The following is a 17,601-nucleotide window of genomic DNA, read 5'->3' as shown; positions in this document are numbered from 1 at the left end:
GTAGTCTGGATGCACCCTGAGTGGGCATCTTTAGACTAGACAGCAGTAGTTCTTGGTGACAATTTTGAGCCTCACATATGTGTGTCTTCCTTTGTCTTGGTTTCATCCAAGTGCACTGTTCTTTGACTCGTCTTGAAACGATTCCACTGGCTTCGTCCATCCTGCCACATCTCATTCAGCCATCTTGTCCTCTCCTAGAAAGCTGTTCCAGACTGTAAATCTCTCTTCTCCTCACTTGCCCTTTTCACCTGTGAGTGAAGATCACGTCCCCACCCCTGGAACATTTTTTTCTCACACGCCTGTCTGAGCTATCCTCACTCTAGCCCCTATTCCTGAAATCGCTTCCTCATCCCAGTGCCAATCCATCCCTTTCTCCTTTCATACCTCACCTAAAAATCCACTTCCTCCACTAAGACGGGTGCTCTGTCTTACTCTGTGAAAGAGGGAAACACAAGAACAAGAAAAACCCTCTGCTACTCTGTTCTCTTTTGCTCCACCTAGTGCTTTTCCTCCCTATCTATACTCCTTGATGTTCCTTATCTTCTGTGCCTTGTGTACTGCTACATAGATTGACCATGCTTAAATAATACACATACTGGCCTCCGAAGATGGCTGGGGAAACCACATGTGCAATTATTCCAGTTCAACATGTGCTGCCAGAGTGTGTCATCACCATTTCCAATTCTCATCGCCATGAAATTCTGTGTGTGAAACAAAATGCAGGACAATGTAGCACTTTAAAGACTAACAAGATGGTTTATTAGACGATGAGCTTTCGTGGGCCAGACCCACTTCCTCAGATCAAATAGTGGAAGAAAGTAGTCACAACCATATATACCAAAGGATACAATTAAAAAAATGAACAAATATGAAAAGGACAAATCACATTGAAGAACAAGAGGGGGATGCGGGGGGGGGGGGGAGGAAGGTAAGAGAGTGGGATGTTTGTGAGTTAATGGTATTAGAGGTGATAATTGGAGAAGCTATCTATCTTACCCATTACCAAGATAGCTTCCCCAATTATCACCTCTAATACCATTAACTCACAAACATCCCACTCTCCCCACCTCTAATATCATCAATTCACAGACACTTACCTTCCTTCCTCCCCCCCCCCCCCCCCCGGCATCCCTCTCCTGTTCTGAAATGTGATTTGTCCTTTTCATATGTGTTCATTTTTTAAAATTGTATCCTCTGGTATATATGGTTGTGACTATTTTCTTCCACTATTTGATCTGAGGAAGTGGGTCTGGCCCACGAAAGCTCATCATCTAATAAACCATCTTGTTAGTCTTTAAAGTGCTACATTGTCCTGCATTTTTCTTCAGCTACCCCAGACTAACACGGCTACATTTCTATCACTATTCTATGTGTGTAAAGTCACTCCAATTCATCTGAGGAAGAGGGTTTTACCCACAAAAGCTCAAGATTCCATATATTCTGGTTAATCTCTAACGTGCTGCAGGACTACCCATTTTTAAGGTTACAGACTATCACAGTGACCCCTCTGAGATGATTGATTTTTTTTTTACAATACAAAGAAGCCATTCTAAGGACTGATTATCCTGAGAGAATCATCCAAGGAACTAGATAAAAAGCAGGACTCTAAGGTCTGTTCTTTCTTTCTTTCTTTCTTTCTTTCTTTCTTTCTTTCTTTCTTTCTTTCTTTCTTTCTTTCTTTCTTTCTTTCTTTCTTTCTTTCTTTCTTTCTTTCTAGGGGAGTTGAACCATGCAGAAATTTTGCCATTCAAAACACCTTTAAAAAGGATCCACAAAAGATGAAGTGTAGACAGGTTCAAAGATGGAGGCAATCAAAGGAGAAAATGTAATGAAAAATTAGCAGAATTTTTCATAGGATCAGGAGGAAGAAAAACAAACCATACACACTGACCTAGCCTCCAGGAGCTCTCTTGCACAAGTACAGTCTATTTCCATAAATATACAACTTGCAGGATTCATCCATCCCATCAGGGCGTTGTGCAGTGTTATCAGACTCCATGTGGTAATTTCTGCATTAAAGGAACTGCAGTTTTAAATTAAACTCTTTGGCACTGAGATCCCAACGTACTTGACTTTATGCTCATAAAGCTCTAGAAGATCCATCCCCTTTCTTGTCAAGCAGGAATGTGCCCACGGTACATTCTGCCCTTTCCTTCAACTTGCACGGCATATCTGGGAGCATGAATTCCGGCAGGTGCATTTCACAGAAGAACTCTGTAGCTGAAGCAGACGTGAAGAGGTTAGAAATTGCCAAGTGCTCTGCACAGTTTCCTACAGATCTGGTCACCCCATAGATCTCTCGTGAATTTTACAACATATAAATCAAGGCCGGCGTGAGGCAAGGGAGTAGATGTACAAAAGCCATTAGGCATCTAGAGCTGCAGACAGAAGGTTTCCTGAGCTTCATGGCAACTTAACCAATGGGAGTTAGGAAGTTCATTCCCTTAGGTTTATTAGCTATGTCTACACTGCACATCAATTTTGAAATAAGCTATTCCGGAATAGTTATTCTGAAATAGCTTATTTTGAAATAGCACATCTACACTGCAGCGAAGCCTCAAAATTAGCCCGAGGCAGGCTTCCCTAATGTGTACATGCGATCTTGATTTAGAGCCCCAGGAGGAATAACTTAGGGTATGTCTACACTACCCCGCTAGTTCGAACTAGCGGGGTAATGTAGGCATACCGCAATTGCAAATGAAGCCCGGGATTTGAATTTCCCGGGCTTCATTTGCATAAGCGGGGCGCCGCCATTTTTAAATCCCCGCTCGTTCGAACCCCGTGCCGCGCGGCTACACGCGGCACGAACTAGGTAGTTCGAACGTGGAATGAGGAGTAACGGTAGTTCGAACTAGGAAGCCTAGTTCGAACTACCTAGTTCGTGCCGCGTGTAGCCGCGCGGCACGGAGTTCGAACGAGCGGGGATTTAAAAATGGCGGCGCCCCGCTTATGCAAATGAAGCCTGGGAAATTCAAATCCCAGGCTTCATTTGCAATTGCGGTATGCCTACATTACCCTCCTATTTCAAAATAGGAGGGTAGTGTAGACATACCCCTAGAATGGCCCTGGTAAGGTGCTATTTCGAAATAGCAGCAGTGGAGCATCTACACACACCTTAAGGATGCTTAAGGGAGGGGTAGGAGACATTAATTGCTGCCAAAATGTTCCTCATTATTAGTACTCACATTAAGTTTCTTGGGGTAAAGAAACAGGATACCTCCAGTGATGGGCAAACAGAATGGCTGGGATGATTTAGCTGGGGTTGGGTCTGCTTTGGGCAGGGGGCTGGACTCGATGACCTCCTGAGGTATCTTCCAGCCCCCTGCCCAAAGCCCCTCTTCTATGATTTGCAGGATGTGGCCCAGCTGTTTTTCTCACAGGGTGCCTCATTCACCAATCAGCCTGGCGAGGTGTGTTTCTCCCAAAACAGCTCTGCCAAGCCGCCTCCGTCCTGACTTGTTGTTTTATCCCTCAACCCTTCCAGAGCAAGTGGGCCAAGCAAGCGTCACACTGAAGCCCAGAATGTCTGTTGGGTCAGGAAGAAATGGTGGGAACAGCTTCAAGTATTCTTTAGATCTCTGTGTTTGGAGTCTCACTAGATTGAACCCTTACTGGGTGTCATGGTCTATAACCACTCAATTTCTCAGCCACTTGGTTTACAGCTATAATAAGGCATGTGTATTTGCCATGCCAAGAGTCCAAGACCATTGTGATATCAGACATAACTCAACCAATCACTACATTGCTCTGCAGCTAATTTGCATGCCACAATTTCATTGGTTGTAAGGGGGAGACTGCAGAGGGTGGATTACTTGTCCTGACTTAATTCTTGAAAACCCGCACGTCAACACAACCAGCAAACACAATAACCCCAAACACCCACACCTCTCCACTGTAGTACACCCTCCTCATTGACCACCTGCACGAGCAATGCAAATTTTCTAGGACTGTCACTCTCTGTGCCAATCAACTAAGCAACCCTGTGCCACAGAGCAAGTGGGCCGATCCATGTGTCAATTTAGGACCAGTTGCATTGCTTGCTCCTCAAGGTTGTTCTTCCTGGTCTTGCTCCAGCTTGAAATTTAAAATTTCAGGAGCAATTATAATAATTCCAGGAGGAATTAAAAAAACAAAACAACAACCACATTTTGGAAAAAGAATGGAGCCCCATCGAGCGGGAATGTGTATGGCCAGTGTGCTCCATGGAACATCTATGGCATTGTTCCGATTTCACTTCTTTGGGAACGAGCACACGCTTGGCTGGCATGCTTGCCTTGGAACCCTGTGTTCAAGCTTGGGCAGGTGTATTGGGGTTTGAGAGGCATGGAACCTGATTCCCTTGTGCCAGACGAAACAACGTTGCAGCTGCAGTCACTGCTCGGGGAGGAATTTGGGTCGGAATGAGCAGGGTGATGGTGAGGAGAAAGCTGCGATGGTGGGTGCAGGCAGGAGTAGAAATGCAGAGGAGGGATTGCCAGGGCACCTTTGGCTGTATACACTGTAAAAGCTTGCAACTGGATGTGGACAAATGACTCTTGATGAATCAGTTGCTCTTGAAAAACATCTAAAGACCTATGAGTGGTCCTACAGCACCTTAGCCCTGGTCTATACTAGGACTTTATTTTGAAATAACCCCCCGTAGGATGAATTTATAAGCAGAGTGTCCAACACTCCCAAGCCCATTATTTCGAAGTAACCGGTTGCTGAATTCGAAATCTGTACTTTTGCTTTTCATCAGGAGTAACGCTAATTCCAAAATAGTTATTTCGAAATGGCGTTCATGTGGATGCTTTGGTGCCGCTATTTTGAAATAACGACTCCCCAGAGTAATTCGAACTCATTACTCCCCAGTGATTCCTGGGGCTCGAAGTCTGAGGTGGTGCATCCACATTAATGACTCCTGCCTCAGACTCATTTCAAGGCTTTCCCGTAGTATAGACACGCTAGTTCGAATTTGTTAAATCGGGAGTTAAGTCAAATGGACTAATTTCACATAAATAAGAGTCCGTGTAAACAGGAAATGAAAAGGGCATTGTGTTCACCGCAGCCACAGTGTGGAGTGTCACAATAATCTCTACCGTCACTACACCAGCAGAGGATTCTTGTATAGACCTGCCTTGAGGTGCTTTAAGTTGAGCATGTGAACAAGTTTTTGCATATCTGGGTCTGCTGTACAAGCAGTTGAAAAGAAATCATCTTTTGAGTTGGGCACAATTTTCTGGGAATTCATTGTGGAAGGGCAAATTTGGAATCCCACCTTATTTTTAGAAAAATTTAAAAAACAACAAATAGTCTAGCAGCACCTTAGAGACTAACAAAACACGTAGATGGTACCATGAGCTTTTGTGGGCACAACCCACTTCTTCAGATGACTGGAATATTTGCTTTTGAGGCGATAGCCACATTTTAAATCCGCAACATTCCTCAAGATGTGCAGTAATGGGCCCTGATTCACTGGTGCTTTGCTCCATGTTTACATTGGTGAAAATCTACTGAAATTCATTGCTTTCCACTTTACGCTCAGTATATGTACAAGAGTGCCAATATATTGGAATAGACTCCCTTTAGTGCAGTGATGGGCAACTTAGGCTAGTGAGTGGGCCACGAGTGGCCCTTCTTCATCTCAGAGGACCGCAAGACTATTGTAACCAACGTGGTCTCTTGGGACAGGGCAGTTTTGCTACCTGTGCTCGCATACCTAGAATTTGCATGGCGTGCTGACTGAACCGTAGCAGCGCTTTGATTGGATTCAGAAGAAGTGCACGGGTCTTGGTCAATCTTGTGTGTAAAGTGCATGTCACGTTAGTAATAACTCTAAGAAAAAAAATCTACATGGATGAAAACCAGCAGAATCTGGCAACCCTGCATATGGGCAACAGTAAACAAAATGTCTTGTGGGCCACACGTAGAATGCCAACGGGGCACATTTGGCCTGCGGGCTGTAGGTTGCCCATGATTGTTTTAGCGTATGCACTCACGCTAATGTAGAGGCTGTGGTCCCTAGCCAGAACAGTATAGGTTGGACCTCCCTAAACCAGATGTTCCTGGACCACAGAACCCAGGGACAGAAGAGTCTAGCAGTGGGGCAGGAGGGTGGCAGAGGTGACCGGTGAGTTGGCAGGGAGCCCAGTGGCAGGGTGAGTGGGCAGCGTGGTTGGGAGCTCCAGCTCTGGCTGCCGTAGACCTCCAACCACAGTGACAGTGGGTGGCCAGAGAACTCCGACACCTGCAGTGACCAGGGAGCCCCAGCCTGAGCTAGAGCTGGGGGCAGTGGGGTCAGGTACGGACCAGAAGGAGCCAGCAGCAGGCTGGGGGACCAGTGGCAGGGGATGTTCCCTGCTCCAGCAAATCCCCTTGTTCAGGACTGGCCAGGTCCCCAAGGTGCTGGACCAGGGAGGTCCAAACTGTATGAGATAAAAATGGTGTGGCCCCCACATCTCTGGTTTATTCGCTTTTGTCCGTTTGTTAATCCCAAAAAGTTACTTCACATAGCTTTGTGCGCATGTGAGGGTTTGCGGGAGACTCGGCGTGGCTTGTGTTCTCTAGGCTTAGCTAGACAACCGAAATCATATGCTGTCTTCGACAAAACTCCGGGCTCTCCTGAAAAAAACCCCTGGGTCCACTTACATGTTACATCATTTGTCATTGGACACATTGGGAGTATGTCACGGGAAAAATCTTAAAAGCCGAGATGTAAGTGCTGTGGAGACAACCTCAGCCTCTGAAGGATAAAGAAGCCTGTATCCTTTGTAAACGTTTTCATGTGTAATATTTACATTTGGAACTTTCTGAAATTTTTCAAGCAACTTTTAACATGTGCCCAGATTTCAACTCCCGGGTGCACGAGAATGACATTTTATGACCGAAGGGGAGCATTTCAGCTTCTCCGCACCCCCACTCCATCCCTGAGGGATGAATGGAGCCGCATGTTGGTTCCATTACTCTTTACTCTTGGCCATATAGTTGGATGTCAGTCACCCTGGAGACGAACAACCTCAGAAAGTGGAACCACATGTTTCTACCAAAGATAAATAATAAATAGGTTGTACAGATTTTTTGCAAAGAATATTGGTGCAAACCCATTGTGCACAGAGTGTCCATGCACGCACATGTTCACACATCCTGAAAAGCAAATCTCTCTTCCCATGGTGGGCTTGCTTGGTCTGGATGTCACCATGGACTCCTGCAGAAACACACCAAGAAAAGGTAGCTAAGGGTGTTTTTATTTTCCTATTGCTATATTGCATGAATGCCTAATTCTGCAGGGAAAGTCCTCTGTCTGTTATCACAGATTTATTTTGTGCACTACCCTAGGCATTTGCCACCAGCTGAAATCACCACTGCTTTCTGTAGATACAGGAGGTCCATGATTAACACCATTAAATAGATCAACCTTTTGAAGTTCATTTTTCTGCACCTTTTATTTCTTGCCAGTTTCATGGGCCAGCAGACAACCCATGACTTAATTTTTTTCTCTGATAGTCTTACCTGATGGGTAGCACATCCTGTTAGGCCAAGTGAGAATGATGAAAGTCAACAGATGTCATGGTAACCTAGAGACAAGAGATGGAGAGTCAGGACTTTGTTCCTGATTCTTCCAATGTCTCTCTGACAGTCAGCAAACCGAAACCTCTCTCAGTGCCTCAGGGTACCAATCTCTATAATGTCTGCTGCACTGATTAGGCCTTAACTGGAGTATTGTGTCCGGTTCTGGGCATCACATTTCAAGAAAGATGTGGAGAAACTGGAGAGGGTCCAAAGAAAAACAACAAAAATGGTTGAACGTCTAGAAAACATGACCTATGAGGAAAGACTGAAAGAACTGGTTTAGTTTAGTTTGGAAAAGAGAAGGCTGTGATGAGACATGATAGCAGTTTTCAAAGGATGTTACAAGGAAGAGGGAGAAAAATTGTTCTTGACCTCTGTGGATAGGACAAGAAGCAATGGGCTTAAATTGCAGCAATTTAGGTTGGACATTAGGAAAAAGTTCCTAACCCTCAGGGTGATTCAACACTGGAATAAGTTGCATAGGGAGGTTGTGGAATCTCCATCACTGGAGATATTTAAGAGCAGCTTAGACAGACATCTGTCAGGGATGATCTAGTTGGTGGTTGGTCGTGCCGTGAGGGCAGAGGCCTGGACATGATGTCTCAAGGTCCCTTTCAATTTTAGTATTCTGTGATTCTATAAAACTGTTGTATTTTACCTGCAGGTAACATAGTGCCTAAATATATCTGCCACGTGTTTATTTTTAATCAAATGCCTATTTGTTTTCTTTGATTTTTTAAAAGAATTTAAAGAATTGGACTTCACAGAGGGAGATGCAGTCTAGAAAAGAACCAGGTCCAAATTTTATCCCCCAGCAGCTTTTATGTCTTTCCTGGAGCCTGTGTTACTATGTTGGTCGATGAGAAGAGGAAACATTGTATTAGAAAATGTTGTCTCCGTTCCACAACCAAGAGAAGGCGAGGACTGGAGTCTTATATTTAGAGCAAGTTAGGAGGGGGGGGCATGATAAGCAGATGCCTGAATAAAGGCATTTTGTCTCACTGGAGATATCTCACATTCCACAGCCCGTGTGCCCGGTAGCACCTGGGGAAAACACTGCAAAAGTCAGGCTTCCAAAAGTTATTTCCTGTTTGTTTTCATAGGAGCTTGCTTGCAAGCAAGGCCCTGAAACAGCACGAGTTTGTGGCGAGCGCTTATGACCCTGTTTGTTTGGCTGAGTGGGTAAAAAAAAAAAAAAACCAAAAAAAAACCAACAACCTGAGTTAAATGCAGACCAAGAGACCTATAAAAGGACACTGCCTGTTTAGATCCCAGAAGGTCCCTTTCCTAGGAGATCTGTCCTACACACTGTCCCAGGCTCCTGTTTGTCATGGTGAGATCCTCACTGGGATTTTTCTGACGGACCCCTCCCCGCTTCAGAACTCCCACACACAAACAAAGGGGGCTCCCCACTTCTCGACAATGGATTCATAGCAAAGAGCTGCAGTGGAGACCCAGAATATTTCATTAGAATTGGCAACAGTGTATTGATCAATTGACATATGCATGGAATCCTAGAAGATTAGGGTTGGAAGAGACCTCAGGAGTCATCGAGTCCAACCCCCTGCTAAAAGCAGGACCAATCCCAACTCAGTCATCCCAGCCAGGGCTTTGTCAAGACGGGACTTAAAAATCTCTAGGGCTGGAGATTGCCCCACCTCTCTAGGGAACCCATCCCAATGTGTCCCCACCCACCAAGGGAAATAGTATTTCCTAATATCCAACCTAGACCTCCCCCACTGCAACTTGAGACCATTGCTCCTCATTCTGCCATCTGTCACCACTGAGAACAGCCTCTCTCCATCCTCTTTGGAACCTCCCCCTTCAGATTATCTTCATTATTTGCTGCTGTAGCTGTCCTGAGCTCCCGGAAAAAATTGTTCCAATGCGCCCCTCTTCCAGCTCTGCTCTGCCTCCCGTGGTCCTCTCATAGCTCTGCTGGTGCCCTTCACTGCTGACCCCAAGCATTTCATGCCCCCTCGTCTTCTTATCCAGGGCTCCCTGAACTATGCACATCACACCTGGCCTGCTGTACTCCCTGCTAGTCCAATCTTGTCAGAGCTTTGCCTCTGCATCCCTTGTTCGGTCATCTCTGTTCTTCTACCTCTTTCGCAGGCCCTGCTAGTTAAATCAATATGGGATGAGATCAAGCTGTGGGCATCTGCAGGGGATACCAACTGTCCTGTTCACAGTGACCAGCAGGTTTGCAATGGAAATTGACAGACACTCACAACTTCCCCGTGTCAAGGAAAGGCAGCGGAGCAGCGTCTTTTTGGTGTGCCCCAGAATTCACACGTGGTCCCAGCATGTCTGCCTCTTGGCACGTCTTTCGTGGGCCCTTCGGCTTGACTCTGAGTACAGTGCCCTTGGGAATATAGCATGAAAGGTGAATCAACACGGGGACCTCTGCCTCTTTTCTCTCTCTCTCTCTCTTTCTCTCTCTCTCTCTCTCTCTCTCTCTTTCTTTAGGAAGTGGGTCTGGCCCATGAAAGCTCATCACCTATTAAACCATCTTGTTAGTCTTTAAAGTGCTACATAGTTTTTCCTTTTGTTTTAGCAAGATCAGACTAACACGGCTACCTCTCTATTACTATTCTCTTTAGGTTTAACATCATTGGCTGCTCAGAGACACCTGATGCCAGTGTGAGGATGCCTGTTTTTTTAGCCTCACCCCTGCAAGTTCACACAGTTGTGTGCTTTCCTCCACAGCCTGGTTTCGCCCGCTTGGTAGAACCACCCGCTCTGTAGAGCAGTGGGGGAGCTCGGCCGAGCAAGCTTCTCCAACCATTCTGGAGTAGCCTCTGTTGATTTAGAATCATAGAATAATAGGACTGGAAGGGACCTCAAGAGGTCATCGAGTCCAGCCCCCCACCCTCAAGGCAGGACCAAGCTCCGTCTACACCATCCCTGACAGATGTCTATCTAACCTGTTCTTAAATATCTCCAGAGAGGGAGATTCCACCACCTCCCTTGGCAATTTATTCCAATATTTGACCACCCTGACAATTAGGAATTTTTTCCTAATGTCCAATCTAAACCTCCCCTGCTGCACTTTAAGCCCATTACTCCTTGTCCTGTCCTCAGAAACCAAGAGGAACAAATTTTCTCCTTCCTCCTTGTGACACCCTTTTAGATATTTACACCCTTTTAGATATTTAGATATTTGCAGGGCTGCTTCTCGGAGCAGAGCTAATTTGATCCTAGGTAGCGTGCATCCTTTCCCCATGATCTTATTTCAGCTCCAGTGCCCTTATTTTTGTTTCTTTGGGCTGATCTTAGGCGTGGCTTGCCGTCCTCTGCCGTGGTCAAGACCTCCCAGCGTGCAGCCTGGTGGCCCCCAAAGGAAGGTGTGAAGATTAACAGCCCAGAGGATGTATTTAATGAATAGCAACAAGGGATTAGTGACACAGTGTCACCTTTCATGGCCCTCTTTTACCAGACGAGCTGACACCCGTTTATTTTTGTTTGCGCTGTTGAGTAAACGCTGGAAACTAACTGGATTTACAGTCTACGCTCCCTCAGCTTAGAGCCTCCTTCTGTCCAATAGGCTTTGCTTGGTCTGACCATAAAGCTTATCTCCCAAGGGGATGTCAGGCCTGAAGTTTTCATGGTGTTCTGGGCCCCTTTTGAAAACAATGTTTTAAAGCTTGATTGACAGCCTGGATTTACAACACCTACACACTGACTCTGTATTCTCCCTGCCCCGCCTGCCCACCTTGGGACATAGCTCCTCTGTGCCTTGAAAGCCTAGGTAATAGAAACTGTTGGAACGGTTTTGCTGCTCACACCCTGCAGCACCGCACAGCCAAAGCTCCAGTAGTGTTATTCTGCTAAACACGCTGGCAAATGCGGATACTGCGGTCATGACAAATCAGCAGCCACCTGCATCCCCGAGCCTTAAAGACATTTCAGACTCTCATTTCATGCCACCATACAAAAGCATGACAGGTATGGGGAAAGTGAATAGGGAAAAGTTATTTACCTGGACTCCTAACTTAAGAACTACGGGGTCACCAAAAGAAATAAATAGATAGCAGGTTTAAAACAAACAAAAGGAAGTTTTTCTTTGCACAACCTGTGGAACTCCTTGCCAGAGGACATTGTGAAGACCAGGACTTTAACAGGGTTCCAAAAAGAACTAGACAAATTCATGGAGATTAGGTCTATTGATATTTATTAACCAGGATGAGTAGGGATGGTATCCCTAGCCTCTGTTTCTCAGAGGCTGGAAATGGATGACAAGAGAGGGATCACGTGATAATTACCTGTTCTGTTCACTCCCTCTGGGGCACCTGTCATTGGCCTCTGTCGGAAGACAGGATGGCTAGACGGACCTTTGGCCTGACCCAGTATGGCCGTTCTTATGTTCATAATCCCTTTGCTGTAGTGCAGCAACTAACCAAAGAAGCCATTCCATCATAGCTATTAGACCTAAGGGCGACCTAGTCATTTAGGAGCTATGTCCTCCTTTCATCAAAGTCAATGACAGAACTCCCATGACTTCCAGTGGGTTTTGAATTAAACCCTTTGGGATCCCTCCCATAAAATGCTGTGAACTAATAAGCGCTTATGAACATGCTTAATGTTGAAATCAACGGGACTATGTGGGTGCTAACAATTAAACGTGCTTAGAAGTTTTGCTGGATCAAGGCTTAAAAGAGCCACACACTTTGTGGGTTCAAGCCCATAGTTCACATAGAAGCCAAGGCCTGATTGTTCCTTAACAGACATGCCGAGGGATTTATCCATGCAGTTGGAAATGTTTCAGCAATTGGTCTTCTATCCATTCCCTTGCAAGATTCTATCACAAGCTCGGAAATCTCATGACCCAACATGTTTTCCTGATAGGGGCCTCCGATTCTTTTCTTAATTTCATCTCAGTGCTGCAAACACCTCTCCCCCCCTCCACTCTTCCTAAACCAGAAGTGGAGAACCTGGGGGGTCAGATTCGGCCCCCAATTTGCCTGGATCTAGCTCCCAAGTTTCCCCCCAGCATTGGGGAGCTGGTGCTCCAGACCTGCGGTCCTCATCCTGCCCAGACCCTGCACCCCCACTCCTATCCAGCTCCCACCCTGACCCTGTCTTGCAGCCTCCCTGCTGCCCAGACCCTGCCTCCCACCCTGACCCAACAGTTATTTAAGAGCAGGTTAGACAGACATCTAGACATCTCTCAGGGATGATCTAGATGGTGCTTGGTCCTGCCACAAGGGCTGGGGACTGGATTTGATGACCTCTCGAGGTCCCTTCCAGTCCTAGTATTCTATTCTATAATTCTATAACCCCCCAACCCACTCCTGCACTCTCCCTGCCACCCAGACCCCGCACCTCAAGTGCACTTCCTGGCAGCCCCCTCTCACACACTAAACCCCTCATATTTGTCCCCATCCCAGAGCATGGAGGGGGGAGCACAAAATCTGCTAGCCTGGATTCCCCCTAGGCTCCTGTGAGTGAGGAAAATGTATGTGTGGGGGGAGTTTATAGCAGTGTTTTGTTTGCTTTTGCTTCTCACTTTTGCCTGTCTCCAGACTGATTTTTTTCTGAGGGTCAGCGGCCCCCAACCCAAAAATGGTTCCCGCCCTTCCCTGTCCTAAACAGATATTCTTCTTTGGAGTCAGCACCCTTCAAAGACGGGTAGACGCTTATCTTGCTCCTTCTCCCCCTGAGTCACAACCCTCCCTCCTAGCTGCAGGTGAGAATCTCTCAAAAAGAGGCAATGCCCGCCCCTGGCAGAATCTTTTGGTTTCCTTGGAAACCTCAGAAGGTTTGGAGCACCCTGGCCAGTGGGTGGGAAACTGAGCGAGGCCTTATCGCCTCCAAGCACGTTAAAACGACACACATTGCAACTGTGTCTGAAGTGCGAGGCAGAGATGAGTGATGTGTCTCCAAATGTGCAGCCATTTTATGGCTTTTCTCACTTTCTCTTCCTCTCCTTCCCTCCCTCCCAGGAGCTGATTTCACGCCAAGGCCAGGGGCTGATAATGCTTCATGCCTGCGGAGGGGTGAGGGGGGGAAGAATGAAAAAAAGCTCTCTCACCAGCAGTGGAAAACAGAATTGTTGGTGCCATGCAACAACGATCACTTGGGTTATTTAACAAAAAATTCTAGAGACTTAATTTATACCCACAGAAGTGTCTTTCTGCAAAGTTATATGGCATGCTTCTTTTTTTTTTTTAACATTCACACAATATTTCCCACGGGGAAGGGGAAGCACTGAGGCTGTGTCTAGACTGCAGGCTTCTTTCGAAAGAGCCTCTTTCGAAAGCATCTTTCGAAAGAGCCTCTTTCGAAAGATCGCGTCTAGACAGCAGGCGGATCTTTCGATAGAGGAAATCCGCTTTTTCGAAAGAGAGCACCCAGCGAGTCTGGATGCTCTCTTTCGAAGACGGCCTCTTTACATTGTAGAACGCCTTCTTTCGAAAGAGGAACTTTCGAAAGAAGGCGTTCTTCCTCGTGAAACGAGGTTTACCGCCATCGAAAGAAAAGCCGCGTTCTTTCGAAATAATTTCGAAAGAACGCGGCTTGAGTCTGGACGCAGGGGAAGTTCTTTCGAAAAAAGGGTACTTTTTTCAAAAGAACCCCTGAGTGTGGACACAGCCTGACACAGGCAAAATGATTTTAGGGGGGTTGTTTTTAAAGTCGTTCATTCTGTGTCGGGGGGAGTTCAGTGTAAATAATACACACACTAGTCCAGCGACAGGCCACCGAGACTAGATCAGCTCTTTCCCAGCAAGAGCGATCTCCCCACGCTCTTATGTCTGAACTTTCCTCTCTGCTAGATCCCGCTCTGAGGTCACCACTCTGAGTTTACAGGATGTTATGGACCATGTCATGTCATGTGATGTCTCGAATAGAGCAACGCTCGACTTTGCCCTCTGGCCAGCTCAGAAAAGAAGCTGTTCTTTGTGAGAAACGATCCTGTGGGTTTGTTGGAGCTTTTTGGGAGGCACCAAAGCACCTTTGGGTAAAAATGTCCAACTTACTGGCCTGAAAAGTAAGCCCTTCCATCCATATTTAAGCTCCGAGTTGTGTTTGGTCTGATTTGTTCAGGTGTGCAGTGCTCATCAGCTGGAGCTCTGGCGCTCAGCATACCTGATAATGAAACCAGACTTAGCGCTCTGTCATCCCTTGGACCAGCGATGAGCCACCGAGGCTAGGGAGTGGGCCGCATGACTGGCTCTCCTCCTCAGTGGCCTCAAGATTCTCAAGATTGTCAGAACTAATGGGTAGCAGGTTTAAAACTAATAAAAGAAAGTTCTTCTTCACACAGCGTGTAGTCAACCTGTGGAATTCCTTGCCAGAGGAGGCTGTGAAGGCTAGGACTATAATAGAGTTTAAAGAGAAGCTAGATAATTTCATGGAGGTTAGGTCCATAAAAGGCTATTAGCCAGGGGATAAAATGGTGTCCTTGGCCTCTGTCTGTCAGAGGCTGGAGAGGGATGGCAGGAGACAAATCGCTTGATCATTGTCTTCGGTCCACCCTCTCTGGGGCACCTGGTGCTGGCTACTGTCGGCAGACAGGCTACTGGGCTAGAAGGACCTTTGGTCTGACCCAGTACGGCCGTTCTTATGTTCTTATGTTATGTTCTAACCAAGACGGTTTCCTGGGATAGGGTACTTTTGCTAACTCTAGAATTTGTGGCGGGTACTGACTGAACCGCAGCAGTGCTATGATTGGACGCAGAGGGAGTGCACAGTTCTCCTGGTCAGTGTGGAGGGCAATCCGCTAGCACCTCACGTCACGGGCCCCTGCTTTACGTGTGTGATACAGGTAAGGAAAAAACCTACATGGCTAGAAACCATCGGAATCTGGCAACCGTACCCGTGAGCAACAGTAAACAAACTATCTCATGGGCCACACATAGAACCCCAATGCGCTGCACGGTTGCCCACCGTGGCCCTTGCCGGTAAGGTTCGAATCCTGGGCTTACGTTACAAGAGAAGATTCCCACTGTAGGGTCCCCCACAATTGGTCCCGTTGTGATTTTATTTATCTGCATTGCAAAAAAGACAACACAATTAGCAAGTTCCACTCGAAGGCGCTTTGGACGTGAAAAACCAGGAGTGGCTGCAAATCAAGATGGAGGAGCACCTGCTGGGCTGTGTGCAGTGTGGGTTGGCATGATGAGCTCTCTACCAGGGGCATCAGCGTAGTAGGCTTAAAACTGGGAATTCCTGATCAGGATTGTGGAAGAAAACATGCCTTCACTCTGCGTGTGTGAGCAACAAGTAGTTAGAGACAGTTTATTCCAGCAATATTGCAAGGGAAGAAGCTGCTGTTTTCTTCCACAGGATGGAAGCTGATGAGTAGAGCTGTATGGGATGCCCTGAGCTGGAAGAGCAGAAGGTTTTCTGGAAATGGATGACGGGAGGGATCACGTGAGGATTACCGGTTGTGTTCCCTCCTTCTGGGGCTTCTGGTATTGGACACTGTCGGCAGCCAGGATACTGGTCAAGTATCCTGTCTGCTGACAGATTAAAGCTCCTAACTGTCAGGGTAGTCAAACACTGGAATAAATTGCCCAGGGAGGTTGTGGAATCCCCATCTCTGGAGAAATTTAAGAGTAGGTGAGATAAATGTCTATCAGGGATGGCCTAGACAGTATTTGGTCCTGCCATGAGGGCAGGGGGCTGGACTCGATGACCTCTCGAGGTCCCTTCCAGTCCTAGTATTCTATGATTCTATGGACCTTTTGGTCCGACCCAGTATGGTCGTTCTTATGTTCCATATCCCGTCTAGTGAGGACTTGCAGAGCAAGGGACAGAGACGCAAACTGACATAGGAGCAGCTTTCAGAATGTCTGGAACAGGCTAATTCTATGACACCCCTTCTTTTCTTACTCATGATATCCCCTGGCCCCCATTAACACACTTTTTTAAAATGAAAAGACCATGGTGATGACGCATCGGGGAGCCCCCGACCCTGCACCCCATCTGCAGCCAGATGTGACTCTGTCAGGCAGTAGCGTAGGAGTTTTTATTGGTTCTCAGAGATACAGTGCAGTATAGGCTTAGACCTCTTGGGGGAAAGGGGTTCACAGGCCCCTGAACCCCTCTGTACTGGACTTAGTCTGCTTTCTTCATTCTTCCCCCAAGCAAGACTGCCCAGCTCCCAGGCCCTACCCTTCTCCGCCTCCCTTCCTTTGTCTCTCCCTCTAGGGAAGAGCCTTGTTAACTGCTCAGGCTGGTACTTAGGTGTCTGGGCCAATCCACGTGTGAAGTGAGTCATTGGGAATCACACCTCACAGCGCAGCCGGGGCGGGGGGACACCAGGTTAGGAAGCAGACGGCACTCCCGCTGAGTCATGACCACACTCCCAGAATGGTCCAGAGGAGCTTTGGAGAGGGCTGCTCGGGGGCTTTGTGCACCACGGGCTAGTGTCATGGAGACAGAGGAGCCGCTGACAATCCCATCAGAACCACTTCTCACCGTGGGGTGAAGAAATGAGGAGGAATCCAGATGACCCGTCCCAATTGTCCCTAGTGAACCCCTCCCCCATCCCCCATGTGTCTTTCCCCAAAATTCTTCTCAAGGAACGCGGGCCAGAGCAGCACCAATTAGCATTATGCAGCGTCAGCAGCCAGCTTCCTGGCCGTTGGTGCTGCCGTTTTTCAGGGCCTCCGACGCCTGCCTGTGCGTCTGCGGGGCTGGATTCCTGAGGCTTAGCACCTTGATTCCTGAAATGAGCCCCAGTCCTCATTCCCGATTTTAGGAAAACAACATTCCTCCCGGCGAAGGAAAATGCTCGTCCACAGTTCATAAACCATCTGCTGGAGGGGGAGGCTCGCCAGCTCCTGGCAGCCTCGCATAGACGTATATTGTCTGTGGCCCTCTGACATGGCCCGCGGTGGGAGCCAGCTGCTGCTTGGTGAGGTGCTCTGTTCAAATATCCAACTCCCCTTCTGGACAGAGCTGTGATCCACACGCTGTGTGAACGCTGATAGAAACGCCACCACAGAGCGGCTACAGATCTCAGGATTCCTTTACATCCGCAGCCAGCTCAAAACGCAGGTCCCTGAATATCCTCGACCATGGCAGGGGTTCTGATTCAGATCC

The sequence above is a fragment of the Pelodiscus sinensis genome, chromosome 20 (assembly GCF_052426305.1).
Source record: "Pelodiscus sinensis isolate ZL-2025 chromosome 20, ASM5242630v1, whole genome shotgun sequence".
Classification (NCBI taxonomy): Eukaryota; Metazoa; Chordata; order Testudines; family Trionychidae; genus Pelodiscus; species Pelodiscus sinensis.
The sequence above is the reverse complement of the archived record's forward strand: the minus strand, read 5'-3'. Positions refer to the sequence as shown.